At 42.9% G+C, this 18541-nt stretch overlaps 1 non-coding gene across 1 annotated transcript; it reads right to left on the bottom strand.

The window, feature by feature from the left end:
* Window positions 1-15633: 15633 nt before the first annotated feature.
* LOC119944829 lies at window positions 15634-15771 on the bottom strand. Its single transcript, XR_005455977.1, has one exon. It is a non-coding gene; the product is annotated as a small nucleolar RNA SNORA7 (small nucleolar RNA).
* Window positions 15772-18541: the final 2770 nt, after the last annotated feature.

Below are 18541 nucleotides of genomic sequence, written 5' to 3'. Positions count from 1 at the left end.
ATATTTATTACTCTATTTGTTTATTTATTTATTTATTTATTTTACTTGTACATTTCTATCCTATTTATTTTATTTTGTTGGTATGTTTGGTTCTGTTCTCTGTCTCCCCCTTTTAGACTGTGAGCCCACTGTTGGGTAGGGACTGTCTCTATGTGTTGCCAATTTGTACTTCCCAAGCGCTTAGTACAGTGCTCTGCACATAGTAAGCGCTCAATAAATGCGATTGATTGATTGATCCGCCAAGCTAGCTCTCTTCCTCCCTTCAAGGCCCTACTGAGAGCTCACCTCCTCCAGGAGGCCTTCCCACACTGAGCCCCCTCCTTCCTCTCCCCCTCCTCCCCCTCTCCATGCCCCCACCTTACCTCCTTCCCTTCCCCACAGCACCCGTATATATGTTTGTACGTATTTATTACTCTTTATTTTACTTGTACATATTTATTCTACTTATCTTATTTTGTTAATATGTTTTGTTCTCTGCCTCCCCCTTCTAGACTGTGAGCCCACTGTTGGGTAGGAACCGTCTCTATGTGTTGCCAACTTGTACTTTCCAAGCGCTTAGTACAGTGCTCTGCACACAGTAAGCGCTCAATAAATACGATTGATTAGTACAGTGCTCTGCACACAGTAAGCGCTCAATAAATACGATTGAATGAATGAATGAATGATGCCTGGCTCCTTCCTGCAGTGCGTCAGGGGTGGGAAGAGGGGACGAGGGGAGGAAAGCCCGCACTGGCTACTTAGGATTCAGAGCCGCAGTCGGCTTGCTCTTCTCCCTAAGGCCGTTTTTCATCCTCAATTCGGAGGACCTAAACTTCCTGGCAGACGTTTACTTTTATCATCTTGGTCTCTGGCGGACTCTTGTAATTACGCAGCAGCGCAGGCAGCAGAACGAGCCATTCCTCACACACACACACACAATACTCCCTCTTTCTCTCTCCCCTCAGTTCTTATTCCTTCCTCTCTCCAACCCCAAAGTCTCTCTGTTACTGAGCTGATAACCTCTGTGCACACACATCATGCTCTCACACACACAAACACACACACTACCCTCAGTTCTTCTTCTTTCCTCTCCGCAATCCAAATGGCTCTTTGTCACCTGCGTGATATCACTGCACACATTCATCTTACAGCCACACACACTCACACACACGTTACAGAAGCAGCGTGGCTCAGTGGAAAGAACCCGGGCTTAGGAGTCAGAGGTCATGGGTTCAAACCCTGGCTCCGCCAAATGTCAGCTGTGTGACTTTGGGCAAGTCACTTCACTTCTCTGCACCTCAGTTACTTCATCTATCAAATGGGGATTAAGACTGTGAGCCCCCCGTGGGGCAACCTGATCACCTTGTAACCTCCCCAGCACTTAGAACAGTGCTTTGCACATAGTAAGTGCTTAATAAATGCTATTATTATTATTATTATTACAGTTGCAACTGCAGAGATTAAGGAGACAGCTTTTTGGCCCTCATACACCATGTTCACTCACAGAAATCCTTCTGCTGAGGGCAGCAGGAACAAAACTTTTGCATAAACAGGGAAGAATAAGGGACCGATTTGTAAGAATAATGATAATATTGTCACCACAGTTTGTATCAAACAGAGGAGCATCAGGACACCCACCTTCATGATCACTGCAAGGAAATTGGACCACAGTCAACATTTGTTCCTCCCCCTTCTAGACTGTGAGCCCACTGTTGGATAGGGACCGTCTCTATATTTTGCCAATTTGTACTTCCCAAGTGCTTAGTACAGTGCTCTGCACACAGTAAGCGCTCAATAAATATGATTGAATGAATGAATGAATTTGGTGGGTTTTAGCGGCAAGGTTGGCCCTATGCTCACTAGGTTAAATTGAGAAGCAGCATGGCCTAATGGATAGAGCAGAGGCCTGGGAATCAGAGGACCTGGGTTCTAATCCCAGCTCAGCCACTTGTCTGCTGTGGGACCTTGGGCAAATCACTTAACCTCTCTGTGCCTCAGTTAACTCAACCTTAAATGGGGATTAAGACTGGGAGTCCCATGTGGGACATGGACTGTATCAACCCCAGTGCTTAGCACAGTGCCTGGCATGTAATAAGCCCTTAACAAATACCTTTTTTTAAAAAAGACAAAATACTCTAGTCCACCAGGGTGGGAAAGGAACTATTGAGTGATTTTTTTTTTTTTTCCTCACCTGGATATAATGTCTGAGGTGGCGTTGCATTGGAACGCCATGTTTACTAAGACCAGTGTCTCCTTGTGGACTTGTTCAATGCTATATTCGATAATTGTGATACTTATTAGGCACTTACTATACTGTGCAAAGCTGATGATTTAATCGGATCAGTTGCAGTCCCTGTCCTGCAGCAGGCTCCCAGTCTAAGGGAGAGAGGGGGTGGCTATACCCATTTCACAGATGAGGAAACTGAAGCGCAGAGAAGTCAAGTGACTTGCCCTAGGTCACCCAGCTGACAAGTAGCTGGGCCAAGATGACAACCCAGGTCTCTCGACTCCCATCCGGAGTTCTTTCCACTAGGCCACATCAGCTGGTCAGCGTGAATTACAACCCGGAAAACCACGGGAGGAAACATCCCCCTCCTTAATATGGGATCATAGCTCAGATATCACAATTCCTTCCTCCTAAATGGGCAGAAATGGAGCAGGAGGAGAGAAAGCTACTCATCAATAAGCGCTGATTAGCAATGACAAGCCAGGGTTGAGGCACCGCGGCGGCGAAGAGCTAGTCTAGATTGCAATTTGAGGAGCCTAATAGGAATTAGTTGGTTTTCCCTATTTTCCATTCCTCTCACAGTTTCGGTCCAAGTTGTATCAGCAGATCTGTACGCTTTTTTAAGGCAAGTTCTAGGGAAATTTGCTAGGTGAATGGAAATCTTTGCAGGGGTTTCTCGCAGGAAATACCAGAGGTCAAAAATCACATCATCATCATCATCATAATTGACAAATTTGATAAATGCTTACTAAGTGCCAAGCACTGTACTAGGTGTTGGGGTAGATACAGCATGGCTCAGTGGAAAGAGCAAGGGGTTGGGAGTCAGAGGTCATGGGTTCTAATCCCATGTGTGACAAAGTCACACTTGTCAGCTGTGTGACTTTGGGCAAGTCACTTAACTTCTCTGGGCCTCAGTTCCCTCATCTGTAAAATGGGGATGAAGACTGTGTGCCCCACGTGGGACAACCTGATCACCTTGTAACTTCCCCAGTGCTTAGAACAGTGCTTTGCATATAGTAAGCACTTAATAAATGCCATCATTACTATACAAGATAAGCAGGTTGGACACAGACCCTGTCCCAAATGGGGCTCTCAGTCTAAACTATCAACCTTGCTATATTCATTCAATCACATTTTATTGAGTGCTTACTGTGTGCAGAGCACTGTACTAAGTGCCTATTGTACTCTCCCAAGTGCTTTGTACAATGCTCTGCACTCACTAAGTGCTCAGTAAATACCATTGATTGATTAATGCCTGTCTGCCCCTCTAGATTGCAAGCTCCTTGTGGGTAAGAAACGTGCCTACCAACTCTGTTGAATTGTACTCTCCCAAGCACTTAGTACAGTGATCTGTACATAATAAACACCCAATAAATACAATGGTTTGATTGATTGATTGATTGATATATCCATGAGTGATGAGGAGAGTGTAAATAACTGCTTTAACTGCCTGAAGGGATGCTGCATCTCAAGGTGTTGGGAAATTAATCATCTTCTTCAATTGTATTTATTGAGTGCTTACTGTGTGCAAAGTACTGCATTAAGAGCTTAGGAGAGTATGATATAGCAACAGGCACATTCCTGCCCACAGTGAGCTAGAGGGGGAGACAGACATTAATATGAATAAGTAAATAGATAAATTAAAAATCTGAATAATTAAAGATCTATACATATGTGCATATGTACACACATGTATACAGAGAAGCAGCATGGCTCAGTGGAAAGAGCCCAGGCTTGGGAGTCAGAGGTCATGGGTTCTAATCCCAGCTCCACCACTTGTCAGCTGTGTGACTTTGGGCGAGTCACTTCATTACTCTGTGCCTCAGTTCCCTCATCTGTAAAATGGGGATTAAGACTGTGAGCCCCACGTGGGACAGCCTGATGACCTTGTATCCCCCCCAGCACTTAGAACAGTGCTTGGCACATAGTAAGAACTTAACAAATACCATTTATATATATATATATATGTATATATATATATATATGTATATATATATATATAAAATATGTGCTGTGGAGATGGGAGGGAGGATGAATGAAGATGCAAGTAAGAGCAGCACAGAAGAGAGTGGGATAAGGAGGCTTAGTTAAGGAAGGCTTCTTGGAGGGAAAGTTTGTTGGAGGAGGAGGGATTTTAGGGAATCTTTAAATGTGGGGAGACCTGTGCACCGTACGATGTTGGGAGGGAGGGATTTACGAATCTGGAAGAGCAGCATGGCTGAGAAGAAGCGCTCAATAAATACAATTGAATGAATGAAAGAACCAGTACCTAATACAGTTCTTAGGCACATAATTATTATTTAACCTTTTTTCAGGGGTTACTTGTGGTGCCTGGGGAGCCCAAAACCACTGATGCTTTGAAATTATTTTCATTTTGTTGGTTCTGAGAGGTTGTATTAGTAGGAATATTTACTCTATTGTTTATTATTATTATTATTTATTACTCTATTTTACTTGTACTTATTTACTATTCTATTTATTTTATTTTGTTCATATGTTCTGTTTTGTTGTCTGTCTCCCCCTTCTAGACTGTGAGCCCGCTGTTGGGTAGGGACCGTCTCTATATGTTGTGGACTTGTACTTCCCAAGCACTTGGTACAGTGCTCTGCACACAGTAAGCGCTCAATAAATACGATTGAATGAATGAAAAGAAGGCGGGAGAGTCAAGAGAGGAGTGGGTATTGCAATAGGTGAAGAAGAGTGGTTACAAACTGCAGAAATTGGACACGCAAAACCCACTTACGGCAGCGCAAGTGACTGCAGCTAAGTTCCAACAATCTACCATAAACCTGTGGGTAGTTACCAGGGTAGCTGCCATGGTAGCGAGGGATTTTCAGGATTCCTGTTCTACCTTTTGGCCTGGCACGATGTCCTTATTGTTTCTTTCACCAGAAACTCTCCCCCCTGATAGCATGTATTTTTATATTATTATTATTTATGGGGTTTGTTAAGCATTTACTATGTTCCAGGCACTGTACTGAGCACTGCGTAGATACAAGAGAATCGGGCTGGACACGGTCCCTGTCCCCACATAGGGCTTACAATCTGAACTTTACAGAGGAGGTAACTGAGACCCAGAGAAGTGAAGTGACTTATCCAAGGTCACACAGTAAGCAATTGGCAGAGTCAGGATTAGAACCCAAGCCTTCAGACACCCAAGCCTGTGCTCTCTCTGCTACGTATTTCTGTTAGGTGAGATGTTCTCAAGGCTGATAGGAATCTCAACATGCGCTGGAAAGGTGTTATAAATGAATATCTCTTTCTCTTGCAGGTGCTTGAATAATAAGCGCAGGACTGTGGAGACATTAGTGAGGCTAGAATGAGCACGTAAAATTGTTAGCAAGCTGCCACATCATCTCAGCAATTGCTGTAGTAGTTAGCAATTTTTTTAGCTGGTCATTTGAAAATCAGTTTTTTTCCCTCCTCATCATCTCTGGCCATATTTTACTTTGGCTTTAGTCCTCTCCTCTGAATCAAAATTGGGGTTCGTATTTATCTCGACTTTGTCCCAGTGCTCAAGCCAGCAGGACATTCGATAAACCACAAGGTTCTTCTCGGTTTTCACAACTAATAATAATATTTATGGTATTTAAGTGCTTACTATGTGCCGAGCAATGTGCTAAGCGCCGAGGTGGATGCAAGCAACTAGGTTGGACACAGTCCCTGTGTCTAGAGGAGAGTGACAAAAATGATTAAAGAGGTGAAAGTTGGCCTTTTGAGAAAAGCTAGAAGAAACTGAAGAGGCTCAACTAGAGAAGAGAAGGCTAAGAAAAGAATTTTATCATTGTATTATGGGTCTTTACGGGATGAGGCTGAGTTTTTTTGCACCCCCCAAAGTCTGAACAAGAGGAAATGAGCTTTAAATGAAAAATACTTTAGATTCGACATAAAGGGGAACTTCTCATTGAGATGATGAATCCTTGAGACAGGATTATTGTTAATCCTTGATTGCCACTTGTCACTCTTCTCAAAGTCCCTAGAGCTCACGGTCTCAATCCCCATTTTCTAGATGAGGGAACTGAGGCTCAGAGAAATGAAGTGACTTGCCCTAGGTCACACAGCAGACAAGTGGCGGAGCTGGGATTAGAACCCATGACCTTCTGACTCCCGAGCCCATGCTCTATCAGCTACACCATGCTGCTTTTCTATCGACTGCATCATCATCATCATCACCAATAGTATTTATTGAGTGCTTACAATGTGCAGAGCAGTGTACTAAGTGCTTGGGAAAGGACAATACAACAGAGTTTTGGTAGAAATGTTCCCTGCCCAACTGTAAAGGAATCTCTGTTTCGAATAAAGTGCAGTCTATCCTGACAGCAGGGGAATGGATCAGATGAAGAATTCTGTGACTCCAAGTGAGGGTCTTCAACTAAAGTTCCACAAAGAATTGGAAATATCGAGGGGTTCAAACAATTGTGCCACGTCAATAAGACAAACAAGAGTCTGGCTGTCTGGGAAGGAAAGGGAGAATAAGAGGAGAAGGAATTTCACCTCTTTTGTAGCAGTAAGGCATTCTTAGGGTCATCCAATGTGGGAGGAACAGGAGACTCTCCATTCTTAATTTCTGCCTCGTGGTGGATGACAAGGTCAGACAAAGTAGTCTGTGGTAATCATCATCATCATCATCAATCGTATTTATTGAGCGCTTACTATGTGCAGAGCACTGTACTAAGCGCTTGGGAAGTACAAATAGGCAACATATAGAGACAGTCCCTACCCAACAGTGGGCTCACAGTCTAAAAGGGGGAGACAGAGAACAAAACCAAACATACTAACAAAATAAAATAAATAGAATAGATACGTACAAATAAAATAAATAAATAAATTTATTTATTTATTTATTTATGGTAATCCTTGGTTGCCTGTCTCAAGGATTCATCATCTCAATGAGAAGTTCCCCTTTACGTTGAATCTAAAAGATTTTTGATGTAAAGCTCATTTCCTCCTGTTCAGACATTGGGGGATGCAAAAAAACTCGGCCTCATCCCTTAAAGACCCATCATACAGTGATAAAATTATTTCTTTAGCCTTCTGTTCTCTAGTTGAGCCTCTCCAATTTCTACTAGCTTTTCTCAAAAGGCCAACTTTCACCACTTTATTCATTTTTGTCACTTTTCTCTGGACCGTCTCCAGTACCTCCCCATCCTGTTAAAAGTAAAGAGATCAAAACCAGATCCAATGATCTAAGGGTCTTAAGAGTAAAGAGATCAAAACCAGATCCAATGATCTAAGGGTCTGAACAGTGCTGAGTTGAGCAAATGAGTGATTTCTTAGCTCACTTTTTTAATACTCCATTAGATTCATTCCAACGCAAGTTCTCTTTTTTTAAAAGAGAAGCAGAAACAATGTGGGAAGAGCATAGGCCTGAGAGTCTGAGGATCTGGGTTCTAATCCCAGCTCTGCCACTTGCCTGCTGGGTGACCTTGGGAAAGTCACTTAACTTCTCTGTGCCTCAGTTTCCTCATCTGCAAAATGGGGATTTAATACCTGTTCTCCCTCTTACGTAGACTGTGAGCCCCATGTGGGACCTGATAGTCTTGCATCTACCCCAGAACTTAGTACAATGTTTGGCACATAGTAAACACCTAACAAAACCATTATTATTAATATTATTATTATTATTTTCATTATTACTAAAATGCTTAGTATTTATTAGTAATAATAACCATTATTATTTTCAGCAATAATAATGAAAATCATAATAATAACAGCACTCCATTGCTGATTCATTCAGCTTGTGGTCATTTGAGGGGCTTAGATTTCTTTAGGCTGGGCTAATCCTAACCCCATTTTACATTTGTACTGGATTTTTCATCTCTTCATCGAGGCAACATTACTTACTAGACTTCTAGACAGTGAGCTTACTGTTGGGTAGGGACCATCTCTATATATTGCCAACTTGTACTTCCCAAGCACTTAGTACAGTGCTCTGCACTCAGTAAGTGCTCAATAAATATGATTGATTACTGAAAAGAGCAGAGGATTGGGAATCTGAAGACCTGGATTCTGATTTTAGCTTGTTCATTGGCTGCTCTGTGACTTTGGACAAATCACATAACCTCTCTGCTCTGCAACTCCTCAACTGTAAAATGGGGATAAGAATCCTATTGACTGGTGATTTGAATATTGATCTCCCTACATTTTAGAATGTGGGGTAGAAATATCTAATATGATGTGTTGTGGGCAGGGATTGTTTCTACCAACCATGCTATCCAAACTCTTGGTTCAGGGCTCTGGGCACAGTAAGCACTCAATAAATGAGATTGATTGATTATCTTTTAAGTACCCTAGCACAGTGCTTTGGCACGTGTAAATACCTAATAAATATCACCATGGTACATGGTATTGGGGTGTGTGGGTGTACATGTATATGTGTCTGTGTGTCTAGACTGTAAGCACCTCCTCTAGAATGTATCTCCTCGTCTAGACTGTAAGCTCCTTGTGGGCAGGGAACGTCTACCAGCTCTGTTATAATGTACTCTCCCCAGCGCTTAGTACACTGCTCTGCATACAATAAGCACTCAGTAAATACAATTAATTATTAGACTGAGGTTTATTGGATGTAATACACTCCATCAATCTTTGTGATAACTGTGTGATTTCAATCAGTGGTGTTTATTGAGTGCTTGCTATATGCAGAGCACCATACTGAGAACTTGGGAAAGCGCAACACAACAGAATTTGCATTTCCAGCCCATAATGAGCTTACAGTCTAGAGGGGGAGACAGACAATATAAATAAACAATTCATAATATATAATTCAGCGATATGTGCAGAAGGGCTGTGGGGTTAAGGAGAAGCATCCAATCAGATTTCCTTTAGGAGGTGAGAAAGGAATTATTCCAAAGAAGGAAAGGAATTATTGCAGAGAAGGAAAGATTAAACTATATTTCCCAAAAGGCAAAGGGGCTTGTGTCAAGAGTAAGAATAATAATAATAATGATAATTATGGTATTTGTTAAGCTCTTACTAGGTACCAAGCACTGTTCTAAGTGCTGGGTAGTTACAAAGGAGTCCCGTGTGGGACTCACAGTCTTAATCCCCATTTTACAGATGAGGTAACAGAGAAGTTAAGTGGCTAGCCCAAGGTCACACAGCAGAAAAGCGGGGCAGGGCCAGGATTAGAACCCATGTCCTCTGACTCCCAAGCTTGGGCTCTTTTCATTAAAGCTTCACAGCAGTAAGGGCTTGTTGTGTTGGCTTCCAGGTGGGAGACAAATTCCCAAAACCCTCCTGGAGGATTCAATCCGAGCTCCATCATCATCATCATCATCAATCGTATTTATTGAGCGCTTACTATGTGCAGAGCACTGTACTAAGTGCTTGGGAAGTACAAATTGGCAACATATAGAGACAGTCCCTACCCAACAGTGGGCTCACAGTCTAAAAGGGGGAGACAGAGAACAAAACCAAACATACTAACAAAATAAAATAAATAGAATAGATATGTACACGTATAGCAAATAAATAAATAAATAGAAAGTGTGGCCCGGGTCCAAGTTAAAAACCCATTGGGTCCGAGTTAAAAACCCATTTGTTGCCAGCGGAATGATCTTTCCTGACCAAGCAACAAAAAAATCAACGGTATTTATTGAGCACTTACTACTGTAGGCCGAGCACCGTACTAAGCATTTGTGAATACAATATAACAGGTGGTAGACACAGTCCCTGCCCACAACAAGCTTCTAGTCCAGAAGGCTGAGGCAGCGGCTTCCAAGTTTCAACCTGTTTAAATTGTAGCTCTCCCTCCCTTTGAGCTGTTGGTCAGGGACTACGTCTGATCTATGCCTCCTACTCCAAGGCTTAGCACAGTGTTTGGCACACAGTAAACTTTAAATTCATTCAATCGTATTTACTGAGCACTTACTGTGCAAAGCACTATGCTAAGCAGTTGGGAGAGTACAATATAACAATAAACAGACACATTCCCTGCCCACAACGAGTCTAGAGGAACAAACATTACTAATTTTACTAAGATTGCTAAATAATCAGTAGCATCATCACTAAAGGTTGCACAAGGTTATTGTTTTGAGCTCCAGCCTCTGTCCCGTGAGTCCTGCTGGGAGGAGCTGCTGTTGTCAGCCTCCAGAGCTTTGGCCTGCTGACACGCTTTCTGTGACGAAGGCCATGTTAACATCTCAGTTTGCCCGAGGCCAACAGAGTTTTGAGGGACCTCCGCCTGATACGTTTGGGCAAGTCACTTAACTTCTCTCTGCCTCAGTGACCTCATCTGTAAAATGGGGATGAAGACTGTGAGCCCCCCGTGGGACAACCTGATCACCTTGTAACCTCCCCGGCGCTTAGAACAGTGATGATGACGATGGTATTTGTTAAGCGCTTACTGTGTGCAAAGCACTGTTCTAAGCGCTGGGGAGGTTGCAAGGTGAACAGGTTGTCCCCGGGGGGGCTCTCAGTTTTAATCCCCATTTTTACAGATGAGGTAACTGAGGCACAGAGAAGTTAAGTGACTTGCCCAAAGTCACACAGCTGACAACTGGTGGAGCCGGGATTTGAACCCATGACCTCTGACTCCAAAGCCTGGGCTCTTTCCACTGAGTCATGCTGCTTCTCTGGTAGATGGTCATCCAATGTCCATACAGCAGGTCACAGCATGTTTTAAGCTTGTTTGTCCGACAGTGCTTTGTACATAGTAAGCACTTAATAAATGCCATCATTATTAGAGAAGCAGCATGGCTCAGTGGAAAGAGTAGGGGCTTTAAAGTCAGAGGTCATGGGTTCAAATCGCTGCTCCACCAACTGTCAGCTGTGTGATCTTGGGCAAGTCACTTCACTTCTCTGGACCTCAGTTCCCTCATCTGTAAAATGGGGATAAAGACTGTGAGCCCCACGTGGGACAACCTGATCACCTTGCATCCCCCCAGCGCTCAGAACAGTGCTTTGCACATAGTAAGCGCTTAACAACTACCATCATTATCATACATGACCTCACACTGCAGAAGACAAAATTGGAAGCGTGTCCCCGGTTTAACTGATTAGGGCACGGCAAGGAGACTTCCCCAACCTCACACTGATTCCTTCACACCACTCTCCCAACTCTTGTGAATCACCCTTGTGGGTCGGGCCCTGGCATCACCCCTCCTTTTTTATGGTGTTTGTTAAGCACTTACTATGTACCAGGCACTGTACTAAGCGCTGAGATAGATACAAGCTAATCAGGTTGGACACAATTCCCTGTCCCATGTGAGGCTCACAGTGCTAATCCCCATTTTACAGATGAGGTAACTGAGGCACAGAGAAGTGAAGTGACTTTCCCAAGGTCACCCAGCAGACAAGTGGTGGAGCGGGGATTAGAACCCAGGTCCTTCTGAGTCCCAGGCCTGTGCTCTATTCAATAGGCCATGCTCCTTCTCCATCACGCTTGCTAATTGATGAATGCAGTAGAGTGAGCACTTACTAAGCTGAAGACACCAGGTCCCAGAGGGATTCTGGTGGGACACTAATCATTCATTCATTCAATCATATTTATTGAACGCTTACCGTGTGCAGAGCACTGTACTAAACTCTTGGGAGATTACAATATAACAGTAAACAGACACATTCCCTGTCCACAATGAGCTCACAGGCTAGAGGGGGAGAAACAGACATTAATAAACATAAATCGTTCATTCAGTTGTATTTATTGAACGCTTACTGTGTGCAGAGCACTGTACTGAACTCTTGGGAGATTACAATATAACAATAAGCAGACACATTCCCTGTCCACAATGAGCTCACAGGCTAGAGGGGGAGAAACAGACATTAATAAACATAAATCGTTCGTTCAGTTGTATTTATTGAGCACTCACCGTGTGCAGAACACTGTACTAAGCGCTTATGTATCAGTATATACATTCCCAGAGTGACACTGACCTCTGACAACCATATCCCCCCTCCCCTGTCACCCGCATGGGTTTCCACAGTGAGGAAAATGCCCCTGATCTAACTTTGACCCCAGTGAAAGCACAGTCACTTCTTTCTGAGTTATGATAGCAATGGAGCCCTGTAAAAATGCCATTGCTGAAACCCATCACAGGAGGGGGCATTTAAAGAAAAGTATTACTGTACTAATAATGAAATTGGGGAATGAGCTATGACATCGAGATGAGTCTTTTATTTAAAACAGACACAAGCTGTTCAATAATGCATATGCTAGGGTTCATTTTCTTCCTATTATAGGATACCTTGGGGTGCTCAATATCTATTCATGAGAAATCTTACCTTATTTGTCAGAATCCAAGCAGAATATCCCAGAGGCAATGAAAATCCGTAAGTCAGACTCAATTATAGTAAATATTATCTTCTGAGGGGATAAATAAAGCCATCAATTTAGCATCTCTCTTTTGCGAAGGGTTGACAAATCGGTAACATTCTCACCGTCACATGCAGCTAAAAGGGAAAAGAGAAAGAAAACAGTGTTTGAAAATAGAATTACTTGGATGAAATTTAAATATGGAATCAAAACTGAGGCGGAGCCAAGACAGCAGGATTATCTGGTCTTACGGATAACAAGATTACAGAGAGGACCGAAATATAAATTTGTAGGTTTTGAGCTCCTTAAGGGACAGGGATAGGGTCTGTGTCTAATTCCCACTGGTATACTCTTTCACAATTAAACAAGCACACGGTAAGCACTCAACAAATACTATTTACTGCTACAAAGATACATAGAGCCAGAGATTTTACTTTCCCAATGTAAAATTAGCAAGATTTTGCTATAGGAAAGATTCATGAAATGCAAATTCAAAAGCAGCATGGCGTAATGGAAAGAGCTTGAGCCTAGGAGTCAGAGGACTTGGGTTCTAATTCTGCCTCCACCACTTGTCTGTTAGGTGACCTTGGACAATTCATTTGACTTCTCCGTACCTCAGTTACCTTGTGTGTGAAATGGAGATGAAGCCTGTGAGAGCCATGGACATGGACTGTGTCCAACCTGATTAGTACAGTGCCTGGAACGTAATAATTACTTAAAAAAATATCTTTTTTAAAAAAATCTTGTCTCTACCCACTCTGTGAGACATAGGTACTTGTTGCCTATGAAGTGATTTGTACAATATCTAAGTGGCATCTAAATTTTCCCCAAATTTGGGAACCGATTACAGATGCATTTTTCCCTCATTCTTACAAATTATTTGGCCAGAGCTCTTTATATTCATTCAATCGTATTTATTGAGCGCTTACTGTGTGCAGAGCACTGTACTAAGCGCTTGGGAAGTACAAGCTGGCAACATATAGAGATGGTCCCTACCCAACAGTGGGCTCACAGTCTAGAAATGACACCTTACCCACTCTTTATATTGTTTACATGCCCTTGGTTGGAGGTGATGGTTCCTGAATTGGGAGGTTTTTTCCTCCTTTTGAGGGTATATGAGCTTGTACAATCATTTGAAAATATAATATAAGGAATTAAAAAATATTAAGTACTCTCTTCTATCCCTCTAGACTGTAATCTGGTTGTGAGCAGGGAATGTGTCTGTTATATTGTTGCATTGCACTCTCCCAAGTGCTTAGTACAGTTCTCTGCACACAGTAAGTGCCCAATAAATACAATCGACTGAGTATCCTAGAGCAGATGAAAATTAATGATAATGGTATATGTTTAGCACTTACTACCATATGGGTATACAATATGTCTACATATCTACACATGCACATGTCTACAATATGGGAATGGGAGCAAAAATGAAGGCAATCATAGGCACTGAATGTAGCCAGTGCGACAGAAAGTAATTATAATAATTGCGGTATTTTGTTAAGCTCTTACTATGTGCTGGCACTGTACTAAGTCCAATGTGGATAAAAACAAATTGGGTTGAACATGGTGCCTGTCCCACATGGAGCTCACAGTCTTAATCCCCATTTTACAGGTGAGGTAATTGAGGCGCAGAGAAGTGAAATGACTTGCCCAAGGTCACACAGCAAAGTGGTGGGATCGGGATTAGAACCTATGACCTTCTGACTCCAGGCCAGTGTTCTGTCCACTACGCCATGCTGTAGTTCCACATCACATTTTTCCAGATTCTTCTTGCTCTAATTTATTTACATAAGTACTCACATACATAAGCAGTCAGTCATATTTATTGAGCGCTTACTGTGTGCTGAGCACCATACAAAGCGCTTGGGAGAGAACAATTCAAAAATAAGCAGACACATTCCCTGCCCACAATGATCTTGCAATCTAGCATTTGCATACACAATATGTGTTTATCCAGTTAAACACTTAAATGTACTGATTCTTCTGCTTGTGACTATTTCTATGTCTGTCTCCCTCGTTAGAAAGCAAGCTCTTCTGGGGCAGAGAATGGGTCTTCATTCATTCATTCATTCAATTGTATTTATTGAGCACTTACTCTGTTCAGAGCACTGTACTAATCAATCAATCAATCGTATTTATTGAGCGCTTACTGTGTGTAGAGCACTGTACTAAGCGCTTGGGAAGTACAAGTTGGCAATATATAGAGACGGTCCCTACCCAACAGCGGGCTCACAGTCTAGAAGGGGGAGACAGAAAGCAAAACAAAACATATTAACAAATAAAATAAATAGAATAAATATGTACAAATAAAATAGACTAATAAATATGTACATAAATATAAATACAAATATATATATATATATATATGTATATATTCCCCCTTTTAGACTGTGAGTCCATTGTTGGGTAGGGACTGTCTCTATATGTTGCCAACTTGTACTTCCCAAGCGCTTAGTACAGTGCTCTGCACACAGTAAGCGCTCAATAAATACGATTGATTGATATATATAGGTGCTGTGGGGAGGGGATGGGGAGGAGGGGGAGAGGAAGGAGGGGGTTCAGTCTGGAAAGGGTCTTGGGATGCTCTTGTCCTTCCCAAGTGTTTAGTAAAGTGCCCTGAATTCAGTAAGCAGTCAATAAAGACCCACTTCAAATGAGATACTGTAACCTGAGGGGTTGTAAAACTGCCTTACTTTTTGCTCACACGCCAACAATCATGTAAGGGTCTTTACTGAGTTCTTACTGTGTGCAGAGCACTGAAACATACACTCAAAAGAGCACAGTAGAGAAACAATCTAGTCAGAGAGTCTTGTCTTAGGCTGTTTAGTCAGTCAATCAATCAATCGTATTTAATGAGCACTTACTGTGTGCAGAGCACTGTACTAAGCACCTGGGAAGTACAAGTTGGCAACATATAGAGACAGTCCCTACCCAACAGTGGGCTCACAGTCTAAAAGGGGGAGACATCTAAAAAGAGTCGTCTTCGGCCCATAGCGACTTCATGGACACAACTCGCCCAGGACGGCCCGCCTCCATCTACAATCGTTCTGGTGGTGGATCCACAGAGTTTTCTTGGTAAAGATACAGAAGTGTTTAAAATTGCCTCCTTCCACGTAGTCAACTTGATTCTCCACTCTCGACTCTCTCCCGTGCCCAGCACGGGTGAGTTTTGACTTGTAGCCGATTGCCTTCCCCTCGCTAGCCACTGGCCAAGCTAGGAATGGAATGGGTAGGCCTCTGCTTGACTCTCCCTCCCGTAGTCAAGACTGGTAGAGGACTGGAAACTCTCCAGATGCGACCCTGAGAGGGGAGTCAGAGAGACAGATACTAAAATAAATTTTAGGTAGGGGGAGGCAACAGAATTTCAAGATAAGTGCCATCTATTAAGCGCTTGGTACAGTGCTCTGCACACAGTATGAGCTCAATAAATACGATTGATTGATTATAGGGAAAGCAGCGTGGCTCGGTGGTAAGAGCCCGGGCTTTGGAGTCAGAGGTCGTGGGTTCAAATCCCAGCTCTGCCGCTTTTCAGCTGTGTGACTTTGGGCGAGTTACTTCACTTCTCCGTTACCTCATCTGTAAAATGGGGATTAAGATTGTGAGCCCCACGTGGGACACCCTGATCACCTTGTAACCTCCCCAAAGCTTAGAACAGTGCTTTGCACGTAGTAAGCGCTTAACAAATACCAAAATTATTATTATTATAGATACAGAGATATACAGGCACATTTCAGGCACAGGGAGGTAGATTTAAAAAAGCCCAGAGACAAGAACACACAGAACCACGGAGACAGGGAGAAACAGAGAGTTAGAGAGACTGAGTGCTCTCAGCTCAGGGGTCAGAGCACTAGTTTCATAAACCAGGGATCGTGGGCTTGAATCTCACCAGGGCTTGCTGTTGAATACTTAGAAAAGGAACGTGGCCTAGCAAATAGAGCACAGGCCTTGGAGTCAAAGGACCTGGGTTCTAATCTCGGCTCCTCCACGTGTCTGCTGTACTACCTGGGGCAAGTCACTTCTCTTCTCTATGCCTGAGTTCCCTCATCTATAAAATGAGGATTAAAACCATGAGCCCCCTATGGGACTTGAACTGTGCACAACCTGAGAAGTTTGTATTTACTCCAGCGATTAGCACAGTACCCGGAAAATTGTAAGTGCTTAACAAATACCTTAAGAATAAAAAGGGAGAAGAGAAGGGGTGACTGCCTCAGTTTTGGGGGTGTGGACTCACAAGTATAGATATTGCAATAGGAAGTGAAATGAGCCCCTTGTTGGGTATGGACCGTCTCTTTATGTTGCCAACTTGTACTTCCCAAGTGCTTAGTACACTGCTTTGCACACAGTAAGCGCTCAATAGATACAATTGAATGAATGAAATAGAGTGGGGAGTTGATCGATTAAAGTAGGGAGGCTTCCTGGAGGAAATGTGATTACAGGGGGGTTTTGAACATGGGGAGACTAGTGGTCTGCTGTTAATCTAGGAAAACTGAGAAAAGTAATATGCTAATTTGACAATCCAGTGAGCATTTCTGGAGAATCAGGAAAGTAGCTAAGTCCTGAAAAGCAATAGTAAAGGTTGGCTTTGCCCTAGTGAACTAGAACAGTGCTTGGCACATAGTGAATACCATTATAATTATGATTTTTTAAAAAAAGGCAAGAGCCAGAGGGAATGGCTGATCATTTAGGCCAGGATCAGGGATAATTGGCTGAACATGGAGTACACACCTCCCTGGATCTCATATACAGCCAAAGCTGTCTTTCACAGAGCTTACCAAACTTCTCTGGGGTGCACTCGCCATTCCCAAACATAAATAGTATCAGCCAAACTGGAAAATGCCTTATAAGATATGTGCAATGTTTCCCTGCTTTGATCTTCGATTGCTCGACTTTCCAAGTTCTGAAACTTCCTGGACTTCAATTCCAAGTAGACTGTGTACTTTTGTGTGTTGGGTATTCATTGTTCACACCTACCAGACCCTGCTGGCCTCTGAGATTGTATTATTTTGCTAAAGCTCTGAGAACTCAAAGTGGTTTGGCTTCCCTAGACTTGTTTTAGTTTATCTTGTCCAAAGGCTTGAAGGTTTTCAATTTTTCTCACCCCAGGAGAGCAAAATTCTATTAGTGCCAAAATGTGAGGCAGAGTTCCTGAGAGTTTGGTTGTGGCCCCATTTTATCTTCTGCCCCACAAAGCTATGATTAGGAAGTTGTGACTGGGTTATCTCTGTCCTTCACAACTACATCTCTGTCCTCTCCCTGCAACCTCACGGAATATTATAAAATATGGTCGCTTCCTCTCCACAGTTTCTTCCATTCTGACAGTGGAGCGGTGGACGTTACAGAATGAAAATAGCACTGAAGAGCCCTGAGAGAGATAGACAAATAGGTGAACTGAAAGAGTAAGATACAAAGATGGGGTCAGCAGAGCAAGCACTGGATATTTGAAAAGAAAAAAAAAATCCAGACTCTCCACGTTTTCTAAGAGCACCGAAAGACCCAGAACTTTTCTCCATCGAACGAAAAGGGGATGGGCAATTTCTGTTTCTGATGGTGAGGAGCTCAAAGGGCTAAATGGAGCATCAGGATAAGATGGCGGTCGTGTCAGCCAAATTGGAAATTGGAAATGGCAGAACCACTGAAGAAGCAGCGTGGCTCAGTGGAAAGAGTACGGGCTTTGGAGTCAGAGGTCATGGGTTCGAATCCCGGCTCCACCACATGTCTGCTGGGTGATCTTGGGCAAGTCACTTAACTTCTTGGAGCCTCAGTTACCTCATCTGTAAAATGGTGATGATAAAGGTGAGCCCCCCGCGGGACAACCTGATCACCTTGTATCCCCCGCCCAGCGCTTAGAACAGTGCTTTGCACATAGTAAGCGCTTAACAAATGTCATCATTATCATCATTATTATTAAGGACAGGGTGGAGATGCCCTTGTCTCCCTGGCCCTTCGGTGTCTCTCTAGGTCTGATTGTGACAGCCTGTCTCTATTTCTGCATTTATCTCCAACTCTCTACTTCTCCCCGTCTCAGGGCTTCTGTGTGTTCTTGTCCCTGTATTTCTGTGCCTGAATTTCATCCACATATA

Source organism: Tachyglossus aculeatus, chromosome 23, assembly GCF_015852505.1.
Source record: "Tachyglossus aculeatus isolate mTacAcu1 chromosome 23, mTacAcu1.pri, whole genome shotgun sequence".
Lineage (NCBI taxonomy): Eukaryota > Metazoa > Chordata > Mammalia > Monotremata > Tachyglossidae > Tachyglossus > Tachyglossus aculeatus.
The sequence above is the reverse complement of the archived record's forward strand: the minus strand, read 5'-3'. Positions and strand labels throughout refer to the sequence as shown.